Here is a 15,554-nt window from a genome sequence, read left to right as displayed (position 1 = left end):
TATTCACTGGATTTAGTGGCATGGATTTAATGGCCAAAAGCTCTTATGTTATAATTTAACATTTATTTTGACTCACCTCCCCTTATAACCTTTTTTGAAAGATGTTTTTCCCATCTTTTCTTTGATAATCTTCCTTATGAATTTATGGATGTTTTCATAATGTTCTCCCCAAATTCTACGGCTATTTTGATTGGAATTGTGTTGTTTATTATTTTGTTTGAGAAACAAGTAATTTTACAATTAGGCTTCTCTACTCAGCATATTTCTCTGTGTGTGTAAATTTTCACTAAATCACCCAAATCAACTTTGGCAATTTAAAAAATGTCATCACAGGTCCGTCATTAAGATGAGTCCTGAGTGTTCTTTTTGTTGTTGCCATTGTGAATGGGATCTTTTCCCTTCCCCCATTACAACCATAGTGTTTTTGATCTGGAAATGTATTACTTTTATCCTTCATTTTATGGATATGGAAACAGGCCCAGAGAAGACAGGTGACTTGACTATGGTGGGAGGGTTGGGAACCGCAGATCTTGGACATCCAAATCTTATTGTGCTACATTAATAGGAAATCAAGTTGCTCACTTACCCAGTCGAACCTTATTAAAATTAATACTCCCTTAAAGTATCAGTTGTATCAGATTTCTTTTTTTAAATAAATTTACTTATTTATTTATTTGTTTTTGGCTGTGTTGGGTCTTTGTTGCTGCTCGGGCTTTCTCTAGTTGCGGCGAGCGGGGGCTACTCTTCGTTGCGGTGCGCGGGCTTCTCATTGCGGTGGCTTCTCTTGTTGTGGAGCACAGGTTCTAGGTGCGCGGGTTTCAGTAGTTGTGCCACACGGGATCAGTAGCTGTGGCTTGCACGCTCTAGAGCGCAGGCTCAGTAGTTGTGGCGCAGGGGCTTAGTTGTTCTGCGGCATGTGGGATCTTCCTGGACCAGGGCTCGAACCCATGTTCCCTGCATTGGCAGACAGATTCTTAACCACTGTGCCACCAGGGAAGTCCCTGTGTCAGATTTCAAAGTAGTAGCATACATTTTGTAGCACACCTCCAGTTTTTAGCGTTGTCATTTTGAAGTATAGTGTCATGACTTGGGGAACTGCCTCTCATCTCCATTCAATTCTCCCAAGACCCGATTCCTACCGGACAGGAATTATTTCTTCTTTGAGGTCTAAATAGACCTAACAACCTATTGCACTGAATAAATATTTAATGAAGATTGAATATTTCCTCTGTGGTGGATCAATTACTCTTGTTGACTCTCTAAGGAAAGCTTTTTTTTTTAATGTCATGTGGTAGGTTAAGAAATTTGTTTTCCTGAATATTATTATTAGTGACAAAGTTTGTTTCAGTTATATAAAAATTCATGTCCCGTAGGTTTTTTCAGTTATCTATTTTTCTTGGTTTATATATGCAGTTTGGATTTTTATGTTATCTCATATACAAATCTGAGGTTCATTGACCTGGTAGCATGCAGTAAAGTCATTGGCTGTGAGAGTTGGTTTTTTTAGAATTTGTGGTATTTGGAGCTCTGAAAATGAAAAATATTTGCTAACAAGGTGTAAGGATAGTTAGTTGTACCTTTTTAATGGAAGAAAATATTTTTTATTGATAAATATCACCAAAACATAAATAATTCTTTTCTTTTAATTAACAAAAATCTGTGTTTCTTGTATTTTTAACTATCAGTCATATATTTAATTTTATTCTTTTAAACTTCTCTTAACTGATATTAGGTTTAAATGAAATGTTTTATATTTGCCTGTGGAGTCTCTAAATTTATAAAGTTGATGAAATAACTTGAAAGTTTTCATCTTATAAAACCAGAATCACTATAGTGGAATCATTTAGGGCAAGTTGTTAATGTGGCATTCAGATGGAATTTATCAGAATCAATTAGAAAAACAAACTCCTGTCATTGAAATGAAAACAGAAAACAATGAACAGGTAGGGGAAAGGGTGCATATATTTTTCATGTTCTTTTTATACTAGCAAGCATATGAACATAATTTTAAAATAGAAAATTCATGCCTAGTGACAAAATGTTCTCCATTTTTAAGGAGTAACTTCACTGTTTCCCATATGATAACTTCTTGGACCTATATTTCAATTTAAATAACTGTTGACATTGTTTGGTGTTTATTTTACTAGAGGAAAATTGGGTGAGTGCGTGTGATGACAGTTACTGTTCAAATTTGATAACAAATGTAGAATAAATCAGTTGAGTCATAGTGGTCTGATATCTGTTTTTAAGGTCTTTTTGACCCAGGAGTCTGTGACCTGTGAAATCTCCACTTTTTTGGATTTGTTAAGATATTTTACAATGCAAGGATTTAAATTTACATGAACATCACTGCAGGAAGTTGGCTGATGTAGCCCAAAATGTAAAGGATATCAAGGTATAAATTGGAAAAAGTTTAAGAAGTTCTGACAACAATCAACATGTGTGAGAAGAAAAAGGCTGAAGTTAAGGAAGTTTCTTTCTTCTCCAACTTATTACAACAAAGAGAACCTGAAATTTAACCTGGTATTTTCAATGCTCTGATTACCTCAGCAGCATTCCATTTTGTGAAAGCATGGCCAAGAAAATGTACTCAAATCTTGAGTTACAAACTGTTCTTGCATCTGATTGGAAGGGGCATATGAGTTGTTTATAAGGTATTGCAGATCCAAAGCTGCACAAATGAAGGTTGAGACTTGGGGGAGGGTTTGAGTCAGGGAAGGGAAGCTTCCTAGACATTACAGCTCTGTCCAGAGGCCAAATGGGAGATAAATCACTGCTGGCCACCTCTCTTATTATTGAAATGGTTCAGCCCTGGGCTTTAACTGAAGGCCTTACAGGGTTTTGAAGTGCAAATAGGATGGTGAAGGGTAAACCCTTTTAGGGTTTCATTTTGATGGATTTTTTTCCTGTGTGGATTTCTGGCACTGACTGTGATCTGGAGGAGGCCCTGAAAAAAGAAAAGTTTTGTTTTGTTTTTGATCAATCAGACAATAAGAACTTCCCACAAGGGTGTACTTTTCCTGCATGCAATATTGATCCTATTGTGTTTAAAGTAGATCTTTTAATTGGGTCTTTTTTTGAGTTTCTTCAATGGAACTGTCATTTCGAGGTCACGTCTCTGTCTTGATATTAATGCCAAAGTTTGAGAGTGTTGAACGATGTGGTGCTTTTGGACCAGGAGTTTTGGGGGGATTACCTAAGGTCAATATGTATTAAACAAAGTTGTCTAGTTAAAGATCAAGTCCATATTAGAACAAGTCCTTTATATATTGATAAGCAGTCTGTAATTACTTAATCTTTTCCCCATTGAGTTACCTAATTGTATATATTCATTTAATTATTTTATATGCATTATGTTTTGCCAGTATTAAAATAAAAATCAGAAAATTCTGAGATTGTGAAATATTTGTATTATCTTAGTTGCACAGATACACTGAAGCGTTTGAGGAAATAAAGGAAACATAAAACAATGTTTAAGAAAAAGATATGTTGATTTATCAAGTTGAAAATTTTTCTTTTACCCCACAAATAATCCAAATGCAAGAGATAAAATAAAGTATCTTTTAAATTTTATATATTTTTTAGTAAAATAGGGATGAGAAGAGTCATTAGTGACTCCAAAGAAAAATAAGTGTAACTTAAAGGTTTTTTGTACAAAAATTTTAAAGAAAAATTAAAATATTTGTACTAAAGAAATGCCATTGTAAATGCTGACATTTCTTCTTAGAAATAAGGTTGACAGAACTTTTCTTGAGCACTTGACTCTTTATTTTAGATTTAACAAAGATATTTGTATCATTTACCCTGTTTGAAAATGATAATGAATTTAGCTGCAGCAGAGTTCTGTGTTCCTTGATATCTGTTATAAAAATGGGTTGTTAATCCTCATAATTGACATTGATCACAATGTTCTTAATTGCCCTCCAAATCAGTTGTTGTTTTTCTGTTCTTCTAAAATTTCCCTTCACTGTATTTAAATGTTAGAGTTAATTTAAAATTAAATTTAAATGTTAGAGTTTAAATTTGCCTTTAGCTGCATGAAGATTTTAAGTAAGATGCTTAAAAAAATGAAAACCAAAACCCAAAAAAAACCTAGATGACATCAAGCAGAGTCCCCTGCATCTACAGCATCCATGTCATTAGTTTGTTGCTGGGAGATGTTAATATGACCTTTTCTTTGTTAAAAAAGAGAGCTGTAGTCCTTCCCAGAATCCTCTTGTTAACTGTCTCTTTAACCCAAGTTGGAGGTTGTCTGATGAATGAATGGTGAGCTTCTTTTATGAGCTACACGTATTGTTGACATTGTGTTATGTATTGCTTTTTAATTTCTAACGTGTTTTTAATTGCAAAGTATGCATATGCCTTTCACAGAGGCAGAACTGAGCCAGCATTTCTGAGTCTAGATATTGCTTTATGCAAACGAGATGGGTCAGCCTTAAGGATGCTGTATCATAAGCCTTAGATTTACTGAAACACACATGTAAATGAATTTCACTTTGAATATTGTTGAATGAAAGAAGATACTTGAGGAAGGCTTTTTTCCCCAAGAACTTCTCTTGCCTCTTGGCAAGTGAATTGCCCCAATATAAAAGTGTTGAGGGGGGAAAAGTGAGCCGCAGTGAAAAGGCAATCCACAAATAATCACTCTTTTCTGCCTTTGATTGTGTCAGATTTTTTTGTGTGTGTGGCAATTGTTTTCTTTTTTGCTTAGAAGAGGTTTATGGTCCAATGTCTGTCAAGTCAGCCCCTGTCTTAAGGTTGCAGTTGTATTTCTCTCTGGAGTTCCTAGAGGTGATGTTATCTTTTGTTCACTCAGCAGTGTGGTGGTTCCTGAGAGCATCTGTCACTTTAGGCATTACAAGATGGATGGGTCTCCAGTGAACTGCTGGTTGAAGCAAATGGTGAAAATAAGAAAAGACAAGGGGTTTCAGGGTCTGCAGAGAGTACAGACAACAAGGAAATACTGTTAGAAATCAAGAGTAAGCTGAGCAATAGAGGAAGAGAGAGCAAAGATGGATCATATGTCCTTTTATAAACATCTTGGAAATCAGAGTCTTGGGGTGGCTGCCGTGATCTGAAGGGGACATCTGCATCATGGTAAACAATTCTGTGCTTTGGATTTTCAAAATGTGTCTGGACATTTTTTTTTTTTTTTAAGTGTGGGAAAAGTGTTGGGAAATAACAAAGATATAGAATGTTTTATGTAAGGATTTTGCTATTTGGAGAACTAGTCTTTTAAAATGTGGTAAAGATTTACAAATTCTTCTATCTGTAATATATTACATATAAATATTCTTTATATGTATTTTTTGTTATGCTTTCCTTCCTCTTTTCTTTTTTTTCTTTTTTTGTAAGCATTTGAGCTTCTGTAGATAATAAAACGTTTGAAAAGTTTCAGCTACATAACTAACATCCTTACTGTTTACTGAAGTTTCTTTGATATTTTTGCAGTGGAATTCTGAAAATTCTATGCTTATGCCTTAGGGAGGCTGGGGGGCAGACATTAAGTAATTTTAAGTAACCTTCCACTTAATTTAATAGGCTCTTTGATGAAAGAAATACAATCGTTATCGATCTGTGAGAGCAAGGTGGAGATTTTGTATTATATTTAGAAATTCATTTTGTTGGTGAAAGTCAAAATTTGTGAATCCCAGCTGATACAAAGTCCCTTCTGTGGTAGAGAAGGAACAGGAGGGAGGTTGGCCGGGGAGTAAGACAGGGGAAGGTGGTGTGTGTATGCGGTTGAAAAAAATGATTTTGTCAAACTTTTTGGCATTTGTCTATGAAAAAGACCATAGGTTGAAAGGCAAAGAAATTAAGATGATTAGAAGCTTTAAGCTATACAAATGGTGGAGTATCTTCCTTCTCTATGGGTGTAAATAATAGATGAAAGAGTAAGAGTGACAACAAAGGATCAGGTCGTTTAAGAGAATGTGTGCAGCCTGAGTAGGGGTCTGTGGCCCGGGGCCAAAGGTCTTAGCTTTGAGTGTAATTAGAAGAAAATACAAAAATGTCATTACTAGCAGGTGAAGTGTGCAGCACGTGGCCAAAAATTAGCAATTTTAGACTCTGAAGCCATTGGAATTGGATTACTGACCTTTTTTTAAAATCATTAAGGTCCTTGTGGAGTCATATAGTTTCATTGGCAGTAATGCAGTTTGACCTTGCTGACCATATGGGGTAATCTTGGGTTCGGATGGAGGGAGCAAGACTCCTGACTTACAAAGATGTCTATTTGTGGGTGGGTGGGTGCAAAATACATGAGATTGAAAATCTGCGACTTGCATTTTTAATTGTTCTTTTGCCTGAAGACGTTCTTCTAACAGTAAGAGAGGTAAGATATTTTTATTTCAAAATCTAAAATGGTTCTTTTCTCTGTTTCAAGTTGGCATAAAAGGAGAATAAAATGAAAGCTTTTTTTTTAGAAATATACATTAATATTACTTTAAATGTTTTAGTGCCATAAATATGCATTTTGAAATTAGAACATTCTTAGGAAAATCCTCTTTTCTTTTTAGACACAGCAACAAAATAGAAACACTTCTAAGTCATGTAAAAAACAATGACAAATAGTTTTTATTTCACTTGATGCCTTATGACTGTATTTTCTATTTTTTCCATGCAATAGTTTATATTGACTATAATCTAGCAGAGAGAATAATATGCACACTGTAATTTTCAACCAGTTATATGTAATTATAATTATTTACTTTAATTTCTTCTAAGAATACACTACTCAAAAGGGTAGGAAACTGTAGCTCTTTTTATTCTTGCAGGCTTTCTTCCCTGGAAATTATTAAAGCATTCATTTCAAAAAGTAGAAAAATAATTTTAATCAATATTAGTTATGTCTTAAATTTTTGATACTTCTTTGGGAAGATAAATTTTGGTCAAGCACCAGAGATTATAAAACTCAAACTCCTTAGGGTAAGGAAATTACCTTTCACTAAGTTCATTTCTGAAAATAAAAATAGTCTCTGGGCTTTAAGCATTATGGTAACACCTGTCCAAAATGCAGACTTAACAGATTTATTCAACTTACATTTAGTAGGGGGAACTCTTCAGAACAGAAATTCTTTTTGAGTATATAGAATAAAGAGTGATCATCTGGGGAGTATTTAAGAAAGAGGAATATCTGTATTTGCCATTTATGACATATATGGAGTTGTGTAAGAGTTTGATAATCCACTTCTAATTGGAATTTTTGTAGAATTGTAATTATTTAAATTACCGTATTGTGGAATATAATGCATTTGGAAATTAACTCATGTCTTTACGTATATATTATTTTTTATGTTTTTGCAGGTACAAAAAAGCTTTAAACAAGTAAAATCTAGGCAACACGCTCCCTGAAGTGTTGACAGCCCAACTTAATCATGAACGTGATTCAAAAATGTTAATAAATAAACCAAGGTATTGTACAATTATAATATGCCCCCTTCCAAATTTTTTAAGATCAAATATTTTTTGGAATATATTTAGAATTTAGATAAAGCTACTATCTTTGGTACTTAAACTGATGAAGCAGATATTTCTAAGAGCTCCTCTCCTTCTGTTTTCTCTCCGCCCTGCTTTCCTCTCCCCTCCCCCATTCTCTCCACCAAAAAACAAAAACAAAAACAAAAAAAACACCCAAAACAAAACACTTTCTCAGCTCTAAGGTTTTTTTTTTTCTTACAACAGCCTCTGTGTTATATTTCCTGTATACCTAAATTAAGACAATAAGAGTTCAATTCTCGATTCTTCTTTGTTGATTGTGGTTTTATCTTTCAAGTTGTCTAACAAGAGAGACATCTAGATTATTGGCCTCTGCAGAAAAACCCAAACCATATCTAGTGACCACATATATTTAAACTTTTTATCATATAATAGTATCCTGAGATGTATGTTTTAAAAGTTTTATAAAAGTTTTCTTTTTCTATTTTTGGAAGCCTTTTAATTTAGAAAAGAAAAAAACGGTGATACTGTCCTTTTTTCCCTCCTATGTCAAAGCAAATCAGAAGTTTGCTTAGAATTGAGAATTTAGGGATACTGTTTAGGTAACTCTTGTCTGTTCAGGGCATAACCCAAGACTGGCTCCCTCCTTTTGGAAGTTAAAATGTGCTTCAATAGCCTGGCATTTCCAAAAGAGGCCAAAGATCTTTTCCTCTTTTATGACCCATCGTATCCTTTTGAGGCCAAAAAGAACAAGAGGGTCATTGCCACTTAAGCCGGGTCCCTGTTTGCTCCTTCATGGTGACCACGCAGATCCTGAAACCTAGTATTGGCTTAACATTTGGGCCTGGAACATCTGGAAAATGGTCGAGTAGGAGCAGAGGAGACAGAGAGAGGGAGAACTGTTGCGTTTTGTTACACCAGGTGCTAGGAGGAAGCAACATTGCCTTTTTGATATGGGAGGCAAATTCTGCGGGCCCTGGAGTTAGGCTTCAACAATTGAAGAGGTCAAAGGACAGCTGAGTGGGGTCAGTGAGACACCATGGGGTGTATTTTGTTACTGAGTAAAAGGAGCAGCCTCCTAAAACCTTAAAGGATTCTCTTGAAAATCTGTGTTGTGAAAAGGTTTTATGAGTCTCATGGCAAAAACTCCTGATTTATCTAAGGAATGCTTGCTTTTGTCTAATGGAAGGATAATCCTTACCAAATGTTGGCAACTACTATAAGAGTCAATATAGGTCTGAAAGAACAGTTAGGGTTTGAAGTGTACTTTGCTTTCCAAAATGTTTATCATTTTAATGTTTGTCTCTCAGTGAAGAATTTTACACTGTTGAAATACCACCTTTTTCTTTCCTTGGAGCAGAAAGTGGCAGGTCTTGGGGTGGGGGGGGGAGGGAGGTGGGTAAGGAATGAGCTTACATTAATTTTAAAATTATTCTAACAAGTTGTTGACTGACCCCAAAGCAGGCTATTATAAACCTTTAAAAACGCCAAAACTTAACTCTAAAAAGTTCTTTGACTTTATTTTAACATACGAAGGGAATACATGGCACTTCATGTGCCATTTATTTTTGGATTACAGAAGTTTTGTTTTTTTAATTTAGTTGTATTTCATAAAAATGGGTATCAGTTGATGAATAACTTTAAACCTTGGGTTTCTCCCTGACTGTGTTTCTTGTGCATTTTGTAGTAGTAAGAAGAAAAACAATGTCAGAGTCAAGAATAGAGAATAAGAAAAACAAATAGAATAAGTAATTTTCTCTTTGAAAGGAAATGGGGAAAGCGGAGCAATCTGCATGTGGTAAGAACTCTTTGCCATGCAGCCCGTGACTTCAAGATACCACTTATATGATTGTGGAGACTTTCAAAGGGTGTTGCCACCTGGCAGATAGGTAGTAAAAGGTAGAGGAATTTGGCAGTATTTTGATGGCCCAGTTTATATACTATATACATGTACCTAGACATAGAATGTGTGTATTACAATACGTATCGTATAGTAAAGAGGAAAAGATAAAATGATGAGTAGTATAGAATAGGCTTTGTTAAGCATTTTCTTGCTAATGTATAACTTTACAATAAGTTTGAATTACTTGTATGTGTGATTTTTAAAATCCTTTTAAATAATTATTCATTTTAAAGCCACATGTACATAAATGTAAGGCTTAACGGTGCAGTGTGCTCTGTGTCTATTTTTTCAAGGTTAAAGTGCCTTTCAACAACTAATTTAGAAACCTAAGTGTAGTGACTGATAATTGCCTAGAGAAAACCCACAGCTGTTTAAGTAGCACTGAAATTGTGGCAAAACTGACAAATACAATTAGCAATGTTAATAAGATAAGAAGATGGAAAGACAGGGGCAGATGACCAAGTGGAAAGATGAAGGCAGCAGGAGTAACACATCCCTATAAGACCAGAATGTTCACAGTTGCTTTGAATTTCCAGTGCTTTTTCTTTTAAGCTAAGCCCCTATTTTACTACTCTCTGAATTACCAGCTGAATGGGTGTTTGCAGGTTAAATAATTCAGATACGTGTGTTCAGTCCCTAACTCACATCTGATTTTGAAAGAAGACAGCAGTAGCAGCTAAGAAAATCAGTCAGATTTTGCTGATTCCAAGGCACAGTTTTATTCGTGGTGCTTTTTAAAAGTCAATTTTAAATGTATTTCTATTTGACTGTAATTACTGAGAGTGGGAATTTCTTTCCCCCTCTTTGCACCCTTATAATTCTTATTAGTCAACTGCATATATTACAAAGGAGACCAAAGCCCTGTTTTGTTTTATTATTACGAAAACAAAACAAAAAACCTGCAGAAGTCTTTAATGTGTTCTTACTAATTATATTTATCTGGTTAATGTTCATAGCCTGATTTCCAAACAATTTCTTAGGAAAATTAAATAGGGATAGGTAAATAAGAAAAATTAGGTGAATGTTATATGAAAAATATTTAATCATCTGTGTTCTTCCCCTTATACTTGTTAAAGCATCCTATGAAATTTGGAAAATCATTGTAGTATCTTTTGAAATTCTACTCTGCATTTGGGAAATTGGTTTTTGCCTCTGGTGCTTTATGCAGATTTTAATGATTGTTGTGATAAATCCCCAGAAGTTTGTTCTCTTGGAAACCACAGAGACTCCTAACTCTCTGAGTGTGGCAGCCTTGATGGATGTGGTAAGCCACACTTTGGAAGCATTTCTGGTTATTTAATGTTTTCTGTTCTGGATTATTGACTCTTCTCCCTGTTGAAAAATTGGTCTCTGGTGACATGGTAGAGGTCACACATTGCCTATTGTTTTGCTTCTTTGATCTAACACAGCAATTGCCTCTGGTAATTATACTAGTTCCAGAGAGTCTTGATGAGATGTGTTTATTTTACAGAAGAATTTCTGGTATTTCAAGGAAGAAAGTAAAATTTCCAGTGGTAACACGTAACTCCTTGTCACAAAGGAAAAATAGCATTGTCCTTTATCTTTTAATTTTGACAGTTTTTACATAATCATGAAATTAGTTCGCATATGACAGTAATTATTTCTATGGCAATTTAAGACATATTGCATATCTGTAAGTATATTGGTAAAAACAGTTAATTTTAGAATAAAGTTACAGGGCTAGGTTTTTATTTCAGTACTTAAAATACTTTTGGCTTCAGAAACTGTCAAAAGAAAGTCACCCAGATTTAAATGTACAGAACTATTAAAAGAGGTTGGAAACTTTGTGTTTTAATCTGTTTCCATTTTCTAAAGATTTTCAGCAAGGAGGATGAATAAGAATGAAATAGAACACTTTTGTTTTGAATGCATCATTAATTTTGTGCTTTTTTTGGAATGTGCTTGGGAAGAGATAGTATCTCTTCAAACCTGTTTAATGTATAATTGGATAAGACACAAAAAAGCTCAATGTATTCTTTTTTTTTTTTTAAACTCGACTCCAGCTGTAAACACAATATTTTCCCCCAGGTGATTGCAGTTTAATGGGGGAGTCAGACAAATACTAGACCCAACTAATTTTAATTAAGAGCAACAAATATCAATTTAAAAGAATAAATAAAATGCAAAAAGCACAAAAGAGAGAACTGTGAAAAAACGCTTGTTTTTAATTTTGAATTATAGACTCTTTGAGAACTTGAAAGAACCATGTTTGATTTCTTGCTCTAGTAGTTACACATTATCACTCTCATCAGTGAATATTTTTGACAGAGAAAGGACATGTAAGCAGTAATGCCTATAACAAGTAACTTCTTTATATGAAGTCAAAGAATCTGATAGCTATAAGGGACAATAACGATTTGTATGTATAATTGTAAAATTTCTTAATAAGTGAATTGTATATACCACCAAACACCAGCTTTTGGAACTTTTACATTGCTGGTCATTTGTTCCCAGAACAATGCCCCCAGATCTACTGCTGTGCCCAACACATACAAGGAGGTGCCTCAACTTTTCTTAGTATCCTCGATGTAGCACAAGCTTAAAAAAAAACCCCACATATTACTTCAAACATTTTCTGCACATTTATTTTGTGCCAGGCACTATTTTAAAAATATTATATGTGCATAACTTCTCATGTATTCTCACAAAAACCTATGATGTTGATTGTACTACCCCATTTTACAGATGAGAGATTAAGTAACTTGCCCAATATCATGCAGGGTAGTAGGTGCAGGATTTGAATTAAGGTTATGTGACTCCAGAGCCTGTGTGCTTAACCACTTCACTAGTGGGATTTCTATAAATGCTGCCTGGCTGGGTGGATGATTGTTAAACTTTGGAAAGTGGGTGACAACATCTATAGAGAAAAAGATAACAAACCACTGACAAGTTATACGAAGTTGTCTATTTAGTACTATGCCTGGCACAGTCAATAAATTGTGCCTTAAAAAAAAAATTCAAACCGAAGACAACTACACACACATACACACACACACAAACAGAATGTATCATGTTCACTCTCACCTTCTTTTCTATTTCAAATAGCTTGGTTTAGTGGGGGAAAAAAAACCCATGGGCTTTTGAGTCTAAATTTGAATCTAGTTCCATCACCTACAAACTAGATAACCTTGTCTCCTTGCAGAAACTGGATCAGTTGCTCTGTCTACCTGTCCCTCTTTCTGAATCTGCTTGTTTCCACTTGGTTTCATTTAACTTGGTCCTTCATCCTATACATGGAAGTTAGCTCTAGAGTTTGACTACATTCCTTACACCCTTTGGCAGGAATACGTCCTAGGTAGTGTGTGTGCTTCATATTGTCTCCCATGGGGAGGCACACGGTGTCTCATTGCCTCACTTTTAATGATGCTAAACTTGATCAGTGGTTCAGGAGGTGACAGACCCCTCCGCATCAACCTTTTATCTAATGTTTTCACTTATTCTCATTGCCTAAATGAATTTTGCATTAAGGGTTGCGAAGTGATCATTTTAAAATTCTGTCATTCTTTCTACATTTATTAATTGGAATTCTTCATCAAAAAAATAAAAACTCTCAAGAACCAGGGCTGTTTGGATTCTTCAGAGTATAGGAAGAGCAGGATAAATGTTTCACTCTTTCCTTTTTCTTTTAGTAGCATGAAATCAGGTGCTTTGTTTGGGGTTTTTTTTTTTTTTTTTCCCCAAGAGGAGTTCTCTTTTTCTACTTGAGAGGCAAAATTAATTTGCCCATTTTTATATTTTAAATGTGCTTCAGTCCATTGCATTTATTCTCTTTTATGTTCAATTTCTCTCATCTTTGGCCCGTGGGAACCCTTCATGTTGATTCCTATGTCTTTTGACATGACCAATTAGTCTCTGATAGCTTCTTTGCTTGCTGGCACAAGATGTTCAAGGATCATAGTGTGTACAGTTGTCCCACAGTATCCACGGGGGAGTCGGTTCCATGACCTGCCGCAGATACCAAAATCCACAGATGCTCGAGTCCCATAGTCAGCCCTTGGTAACCACGGATTCAACCAACCACATAATGTGTAGTTCCAAATGTGGTATTTCCTGCCCCAGACCTGGAATTGCAGCCTTCAGGGAGACTTGATTCTTTTCAGTGAGTATGCTAGTAGGAAACCACAGAGTACTAGGAAGTGCTTATTGTTTATTGAATTGTCATTGCTTCTGGAACTTTTCAGTAGACAAAGCTTGGAACTACAAATTTGAAACCTTCTAAAAAATATATATTCCCATCTACCTGCTCCATAACCTAATTTGCTATTAAAACCAGGCAACCCTAGTGTCTTAGATTCAGTTCTTTTTCTTTTACACCCTACAGCCCTCCCTCGGTATCAACAGGGCATTTGTTCCAGGACCCCGCAGATACCAAAATCCATGGATGCTCAAGTCCCTTATTTAAAATGGCTAGAATAGTTGGTCCTCCACATCTGCCGGCTTCTGCATCCTCGGATTTAACCAACTGAGGACTGATTTCGTGGTTAGGTGCAGAAACCCGCTGCTACCAAAGGCCAACTGTACATGATTTAAAAAAAAAAAATCAGAGTCCGTCTTGTTCTTACTAGTCACTAACTGCGATGAAACCTTTAAAAAACTACTTTTAAAAAAATTAATGCTTACCTTCTCCAGATAGTTGGTATTAAAAGTCAACCTTTATTAACAGCCCAAGTGCAGTACCTTGAAAATATTTTTACTTGGTCAAAAGAACTTGTTGGGGGAGATGGTTGGGTCAGTACAAGTGTATCATAACTGGGAAAAAATGCTTTGGAGTCTTATGCTAGAAGGTAGTAGTAGAAATGCCAACTCTTAATGGGAGTTTCTTAGTTTAAACACTGGAATGAATTTTATTTCCCCTGGAATCTAAAATACCAGGAAGAGGGTGGGGGTGTGCACGTTGCAAATTCCATTGTTCTTACTGTCTTTTTGAGTAATAAGTCTATTTTTAAAACTACTTGTTCAGGGATAGTCATAGAGTTGGGATTAACTCAGTTGCTATATGATATTTTCCTTTTCATTTATTGTTATAATATTGTTCACTACTTTAAAAATTGGAAGATACCGATAAGGAAATAGAAAGATCATTTAAAAACAACTCCACCCCAATAGATAAATATTAACAGTTTATTTTATGTACTTCTAGACTTTTTTCTGCTTGCATTGATATTATCTTTACAAGAAATGTATTTATGAAATTTCTAGTAAATTCATATCATATTATCAATATTGTAGTCTTTTTCTTGTGACTTCTACCTACCTAAATTGTGTCCTACCATGGATGAATGAGGGAAATTGAAATTAAATTGTGTTAACTTTTTAACAGTAATAGATTGGGCAATATCTGAAATCTACTACTTCTTTTTACATGGATGTGAGAAGAAAGACAAGGAAGATACAGTCTCAAATTCATTTCTTTTTATCATTCTTTAGAAAACTTTCTCTTGTCTTCACTAGAAAAATTAAAATTTCTTTTACAAAGGGGAAAGATTGGAGGAAGATAGGAAGAGTTATGTAAACATTCCTAATATTTTAGGAAGTTGATAAGAATGTTTTTGATTTCTAGATTTGCCACATAATGAATTAATGAAATATGACTGCATCTTCTAAAGTTGAAAACAATGGGGAAAAACGGGTATCAGCAAGAGAATTCCCAAAGTCAGGGGACATGATGCCAATTGATCTGATGCTTTGGAGTCTAGGGGCAGGCCTGTACTTCCTCTCCTGTATGTGTGCACAGCCGGCCCTCTGTATCCAAGGGTTCTGCATCCACATATTCAATCAACCCGCCTATTCGGAGGGCCGACTGTACTGGCCTTTTAGTATGCGGGACTCGAGCATCTGCCGATTTTGGTACCCACCAGGGTCCTATAACCAAATCCCTGAAGATATCGAGGGGCAATTTAGTTATTCTTTGTGAAGTAATTTACTCTTTGTTCATTTTTACCTTTCATCTAACATGTAAAGTGAGCTTTGGGTTTTTTTAATTGAAGAGAGAGGTAGTGTTTTTATTTTGTTTCAATTTTTTAAATTGTTGCTTGGTTTTGTGTCTATTCATCCTATATCCTACGTTCAAACTCCCTTTTCAGCCTTGTCTTGCAGCCATGATATATGTAGACAAGGACAAATCAGCAAACAAAAATCTTCTTCCTTGATTTTTATTTATTTATTTATTTATTTTGGCTTGGCTTGGCTTGGC

At 35.1% G+C, this 15,554-nt stretch overlaps 1 protein-coding gene across 18 annotated transcripts in view; it reads left to right on the top strand.

Moving 5' to 3' along the window:
• The window catches only part of GREB1L (GREB1 like retinoic acid receptor coactivator), a 263,389-nt gene that overhangs the window by 119,855 nt on the left and 127,980 nt on the right, over positions 1–15,554 (top strand). For 17 of the 18 annotated variants that reach the window (XR_014252078.1, XR_014252079.1, XM_082418584.1 and 14 more), the window contains one exon: positions 7,306–7,413. The exons of the other annotated variant lie outside the window; for it this stretch is intronic. The gene's annotated coding sequence lies outside the window, so the exon portion shown is untranslated. The remainder of the gene's footprint in view (positions 1–7,305; positions 7,414–15,554) is intronic. 18 annotated transcript variants of the gene reach the window in all.

This window comes from Balaenoptera physalus, assembly GCF_965194825.1.
Source record: "Balaenoptera physalus genome assembly, chromosome: 12".
Lineage (NCBI taxonomy): Eukaryota > Metazoa > Chordata > Mammalia > Artiodactyla > Balaenopteridae > Balaenoptera > Balaenoptera physalus.
Note: the sequence above shows the minus strand (reverse complement) of the source record. Positions and strands in the feature narration are given on the sequence as shown.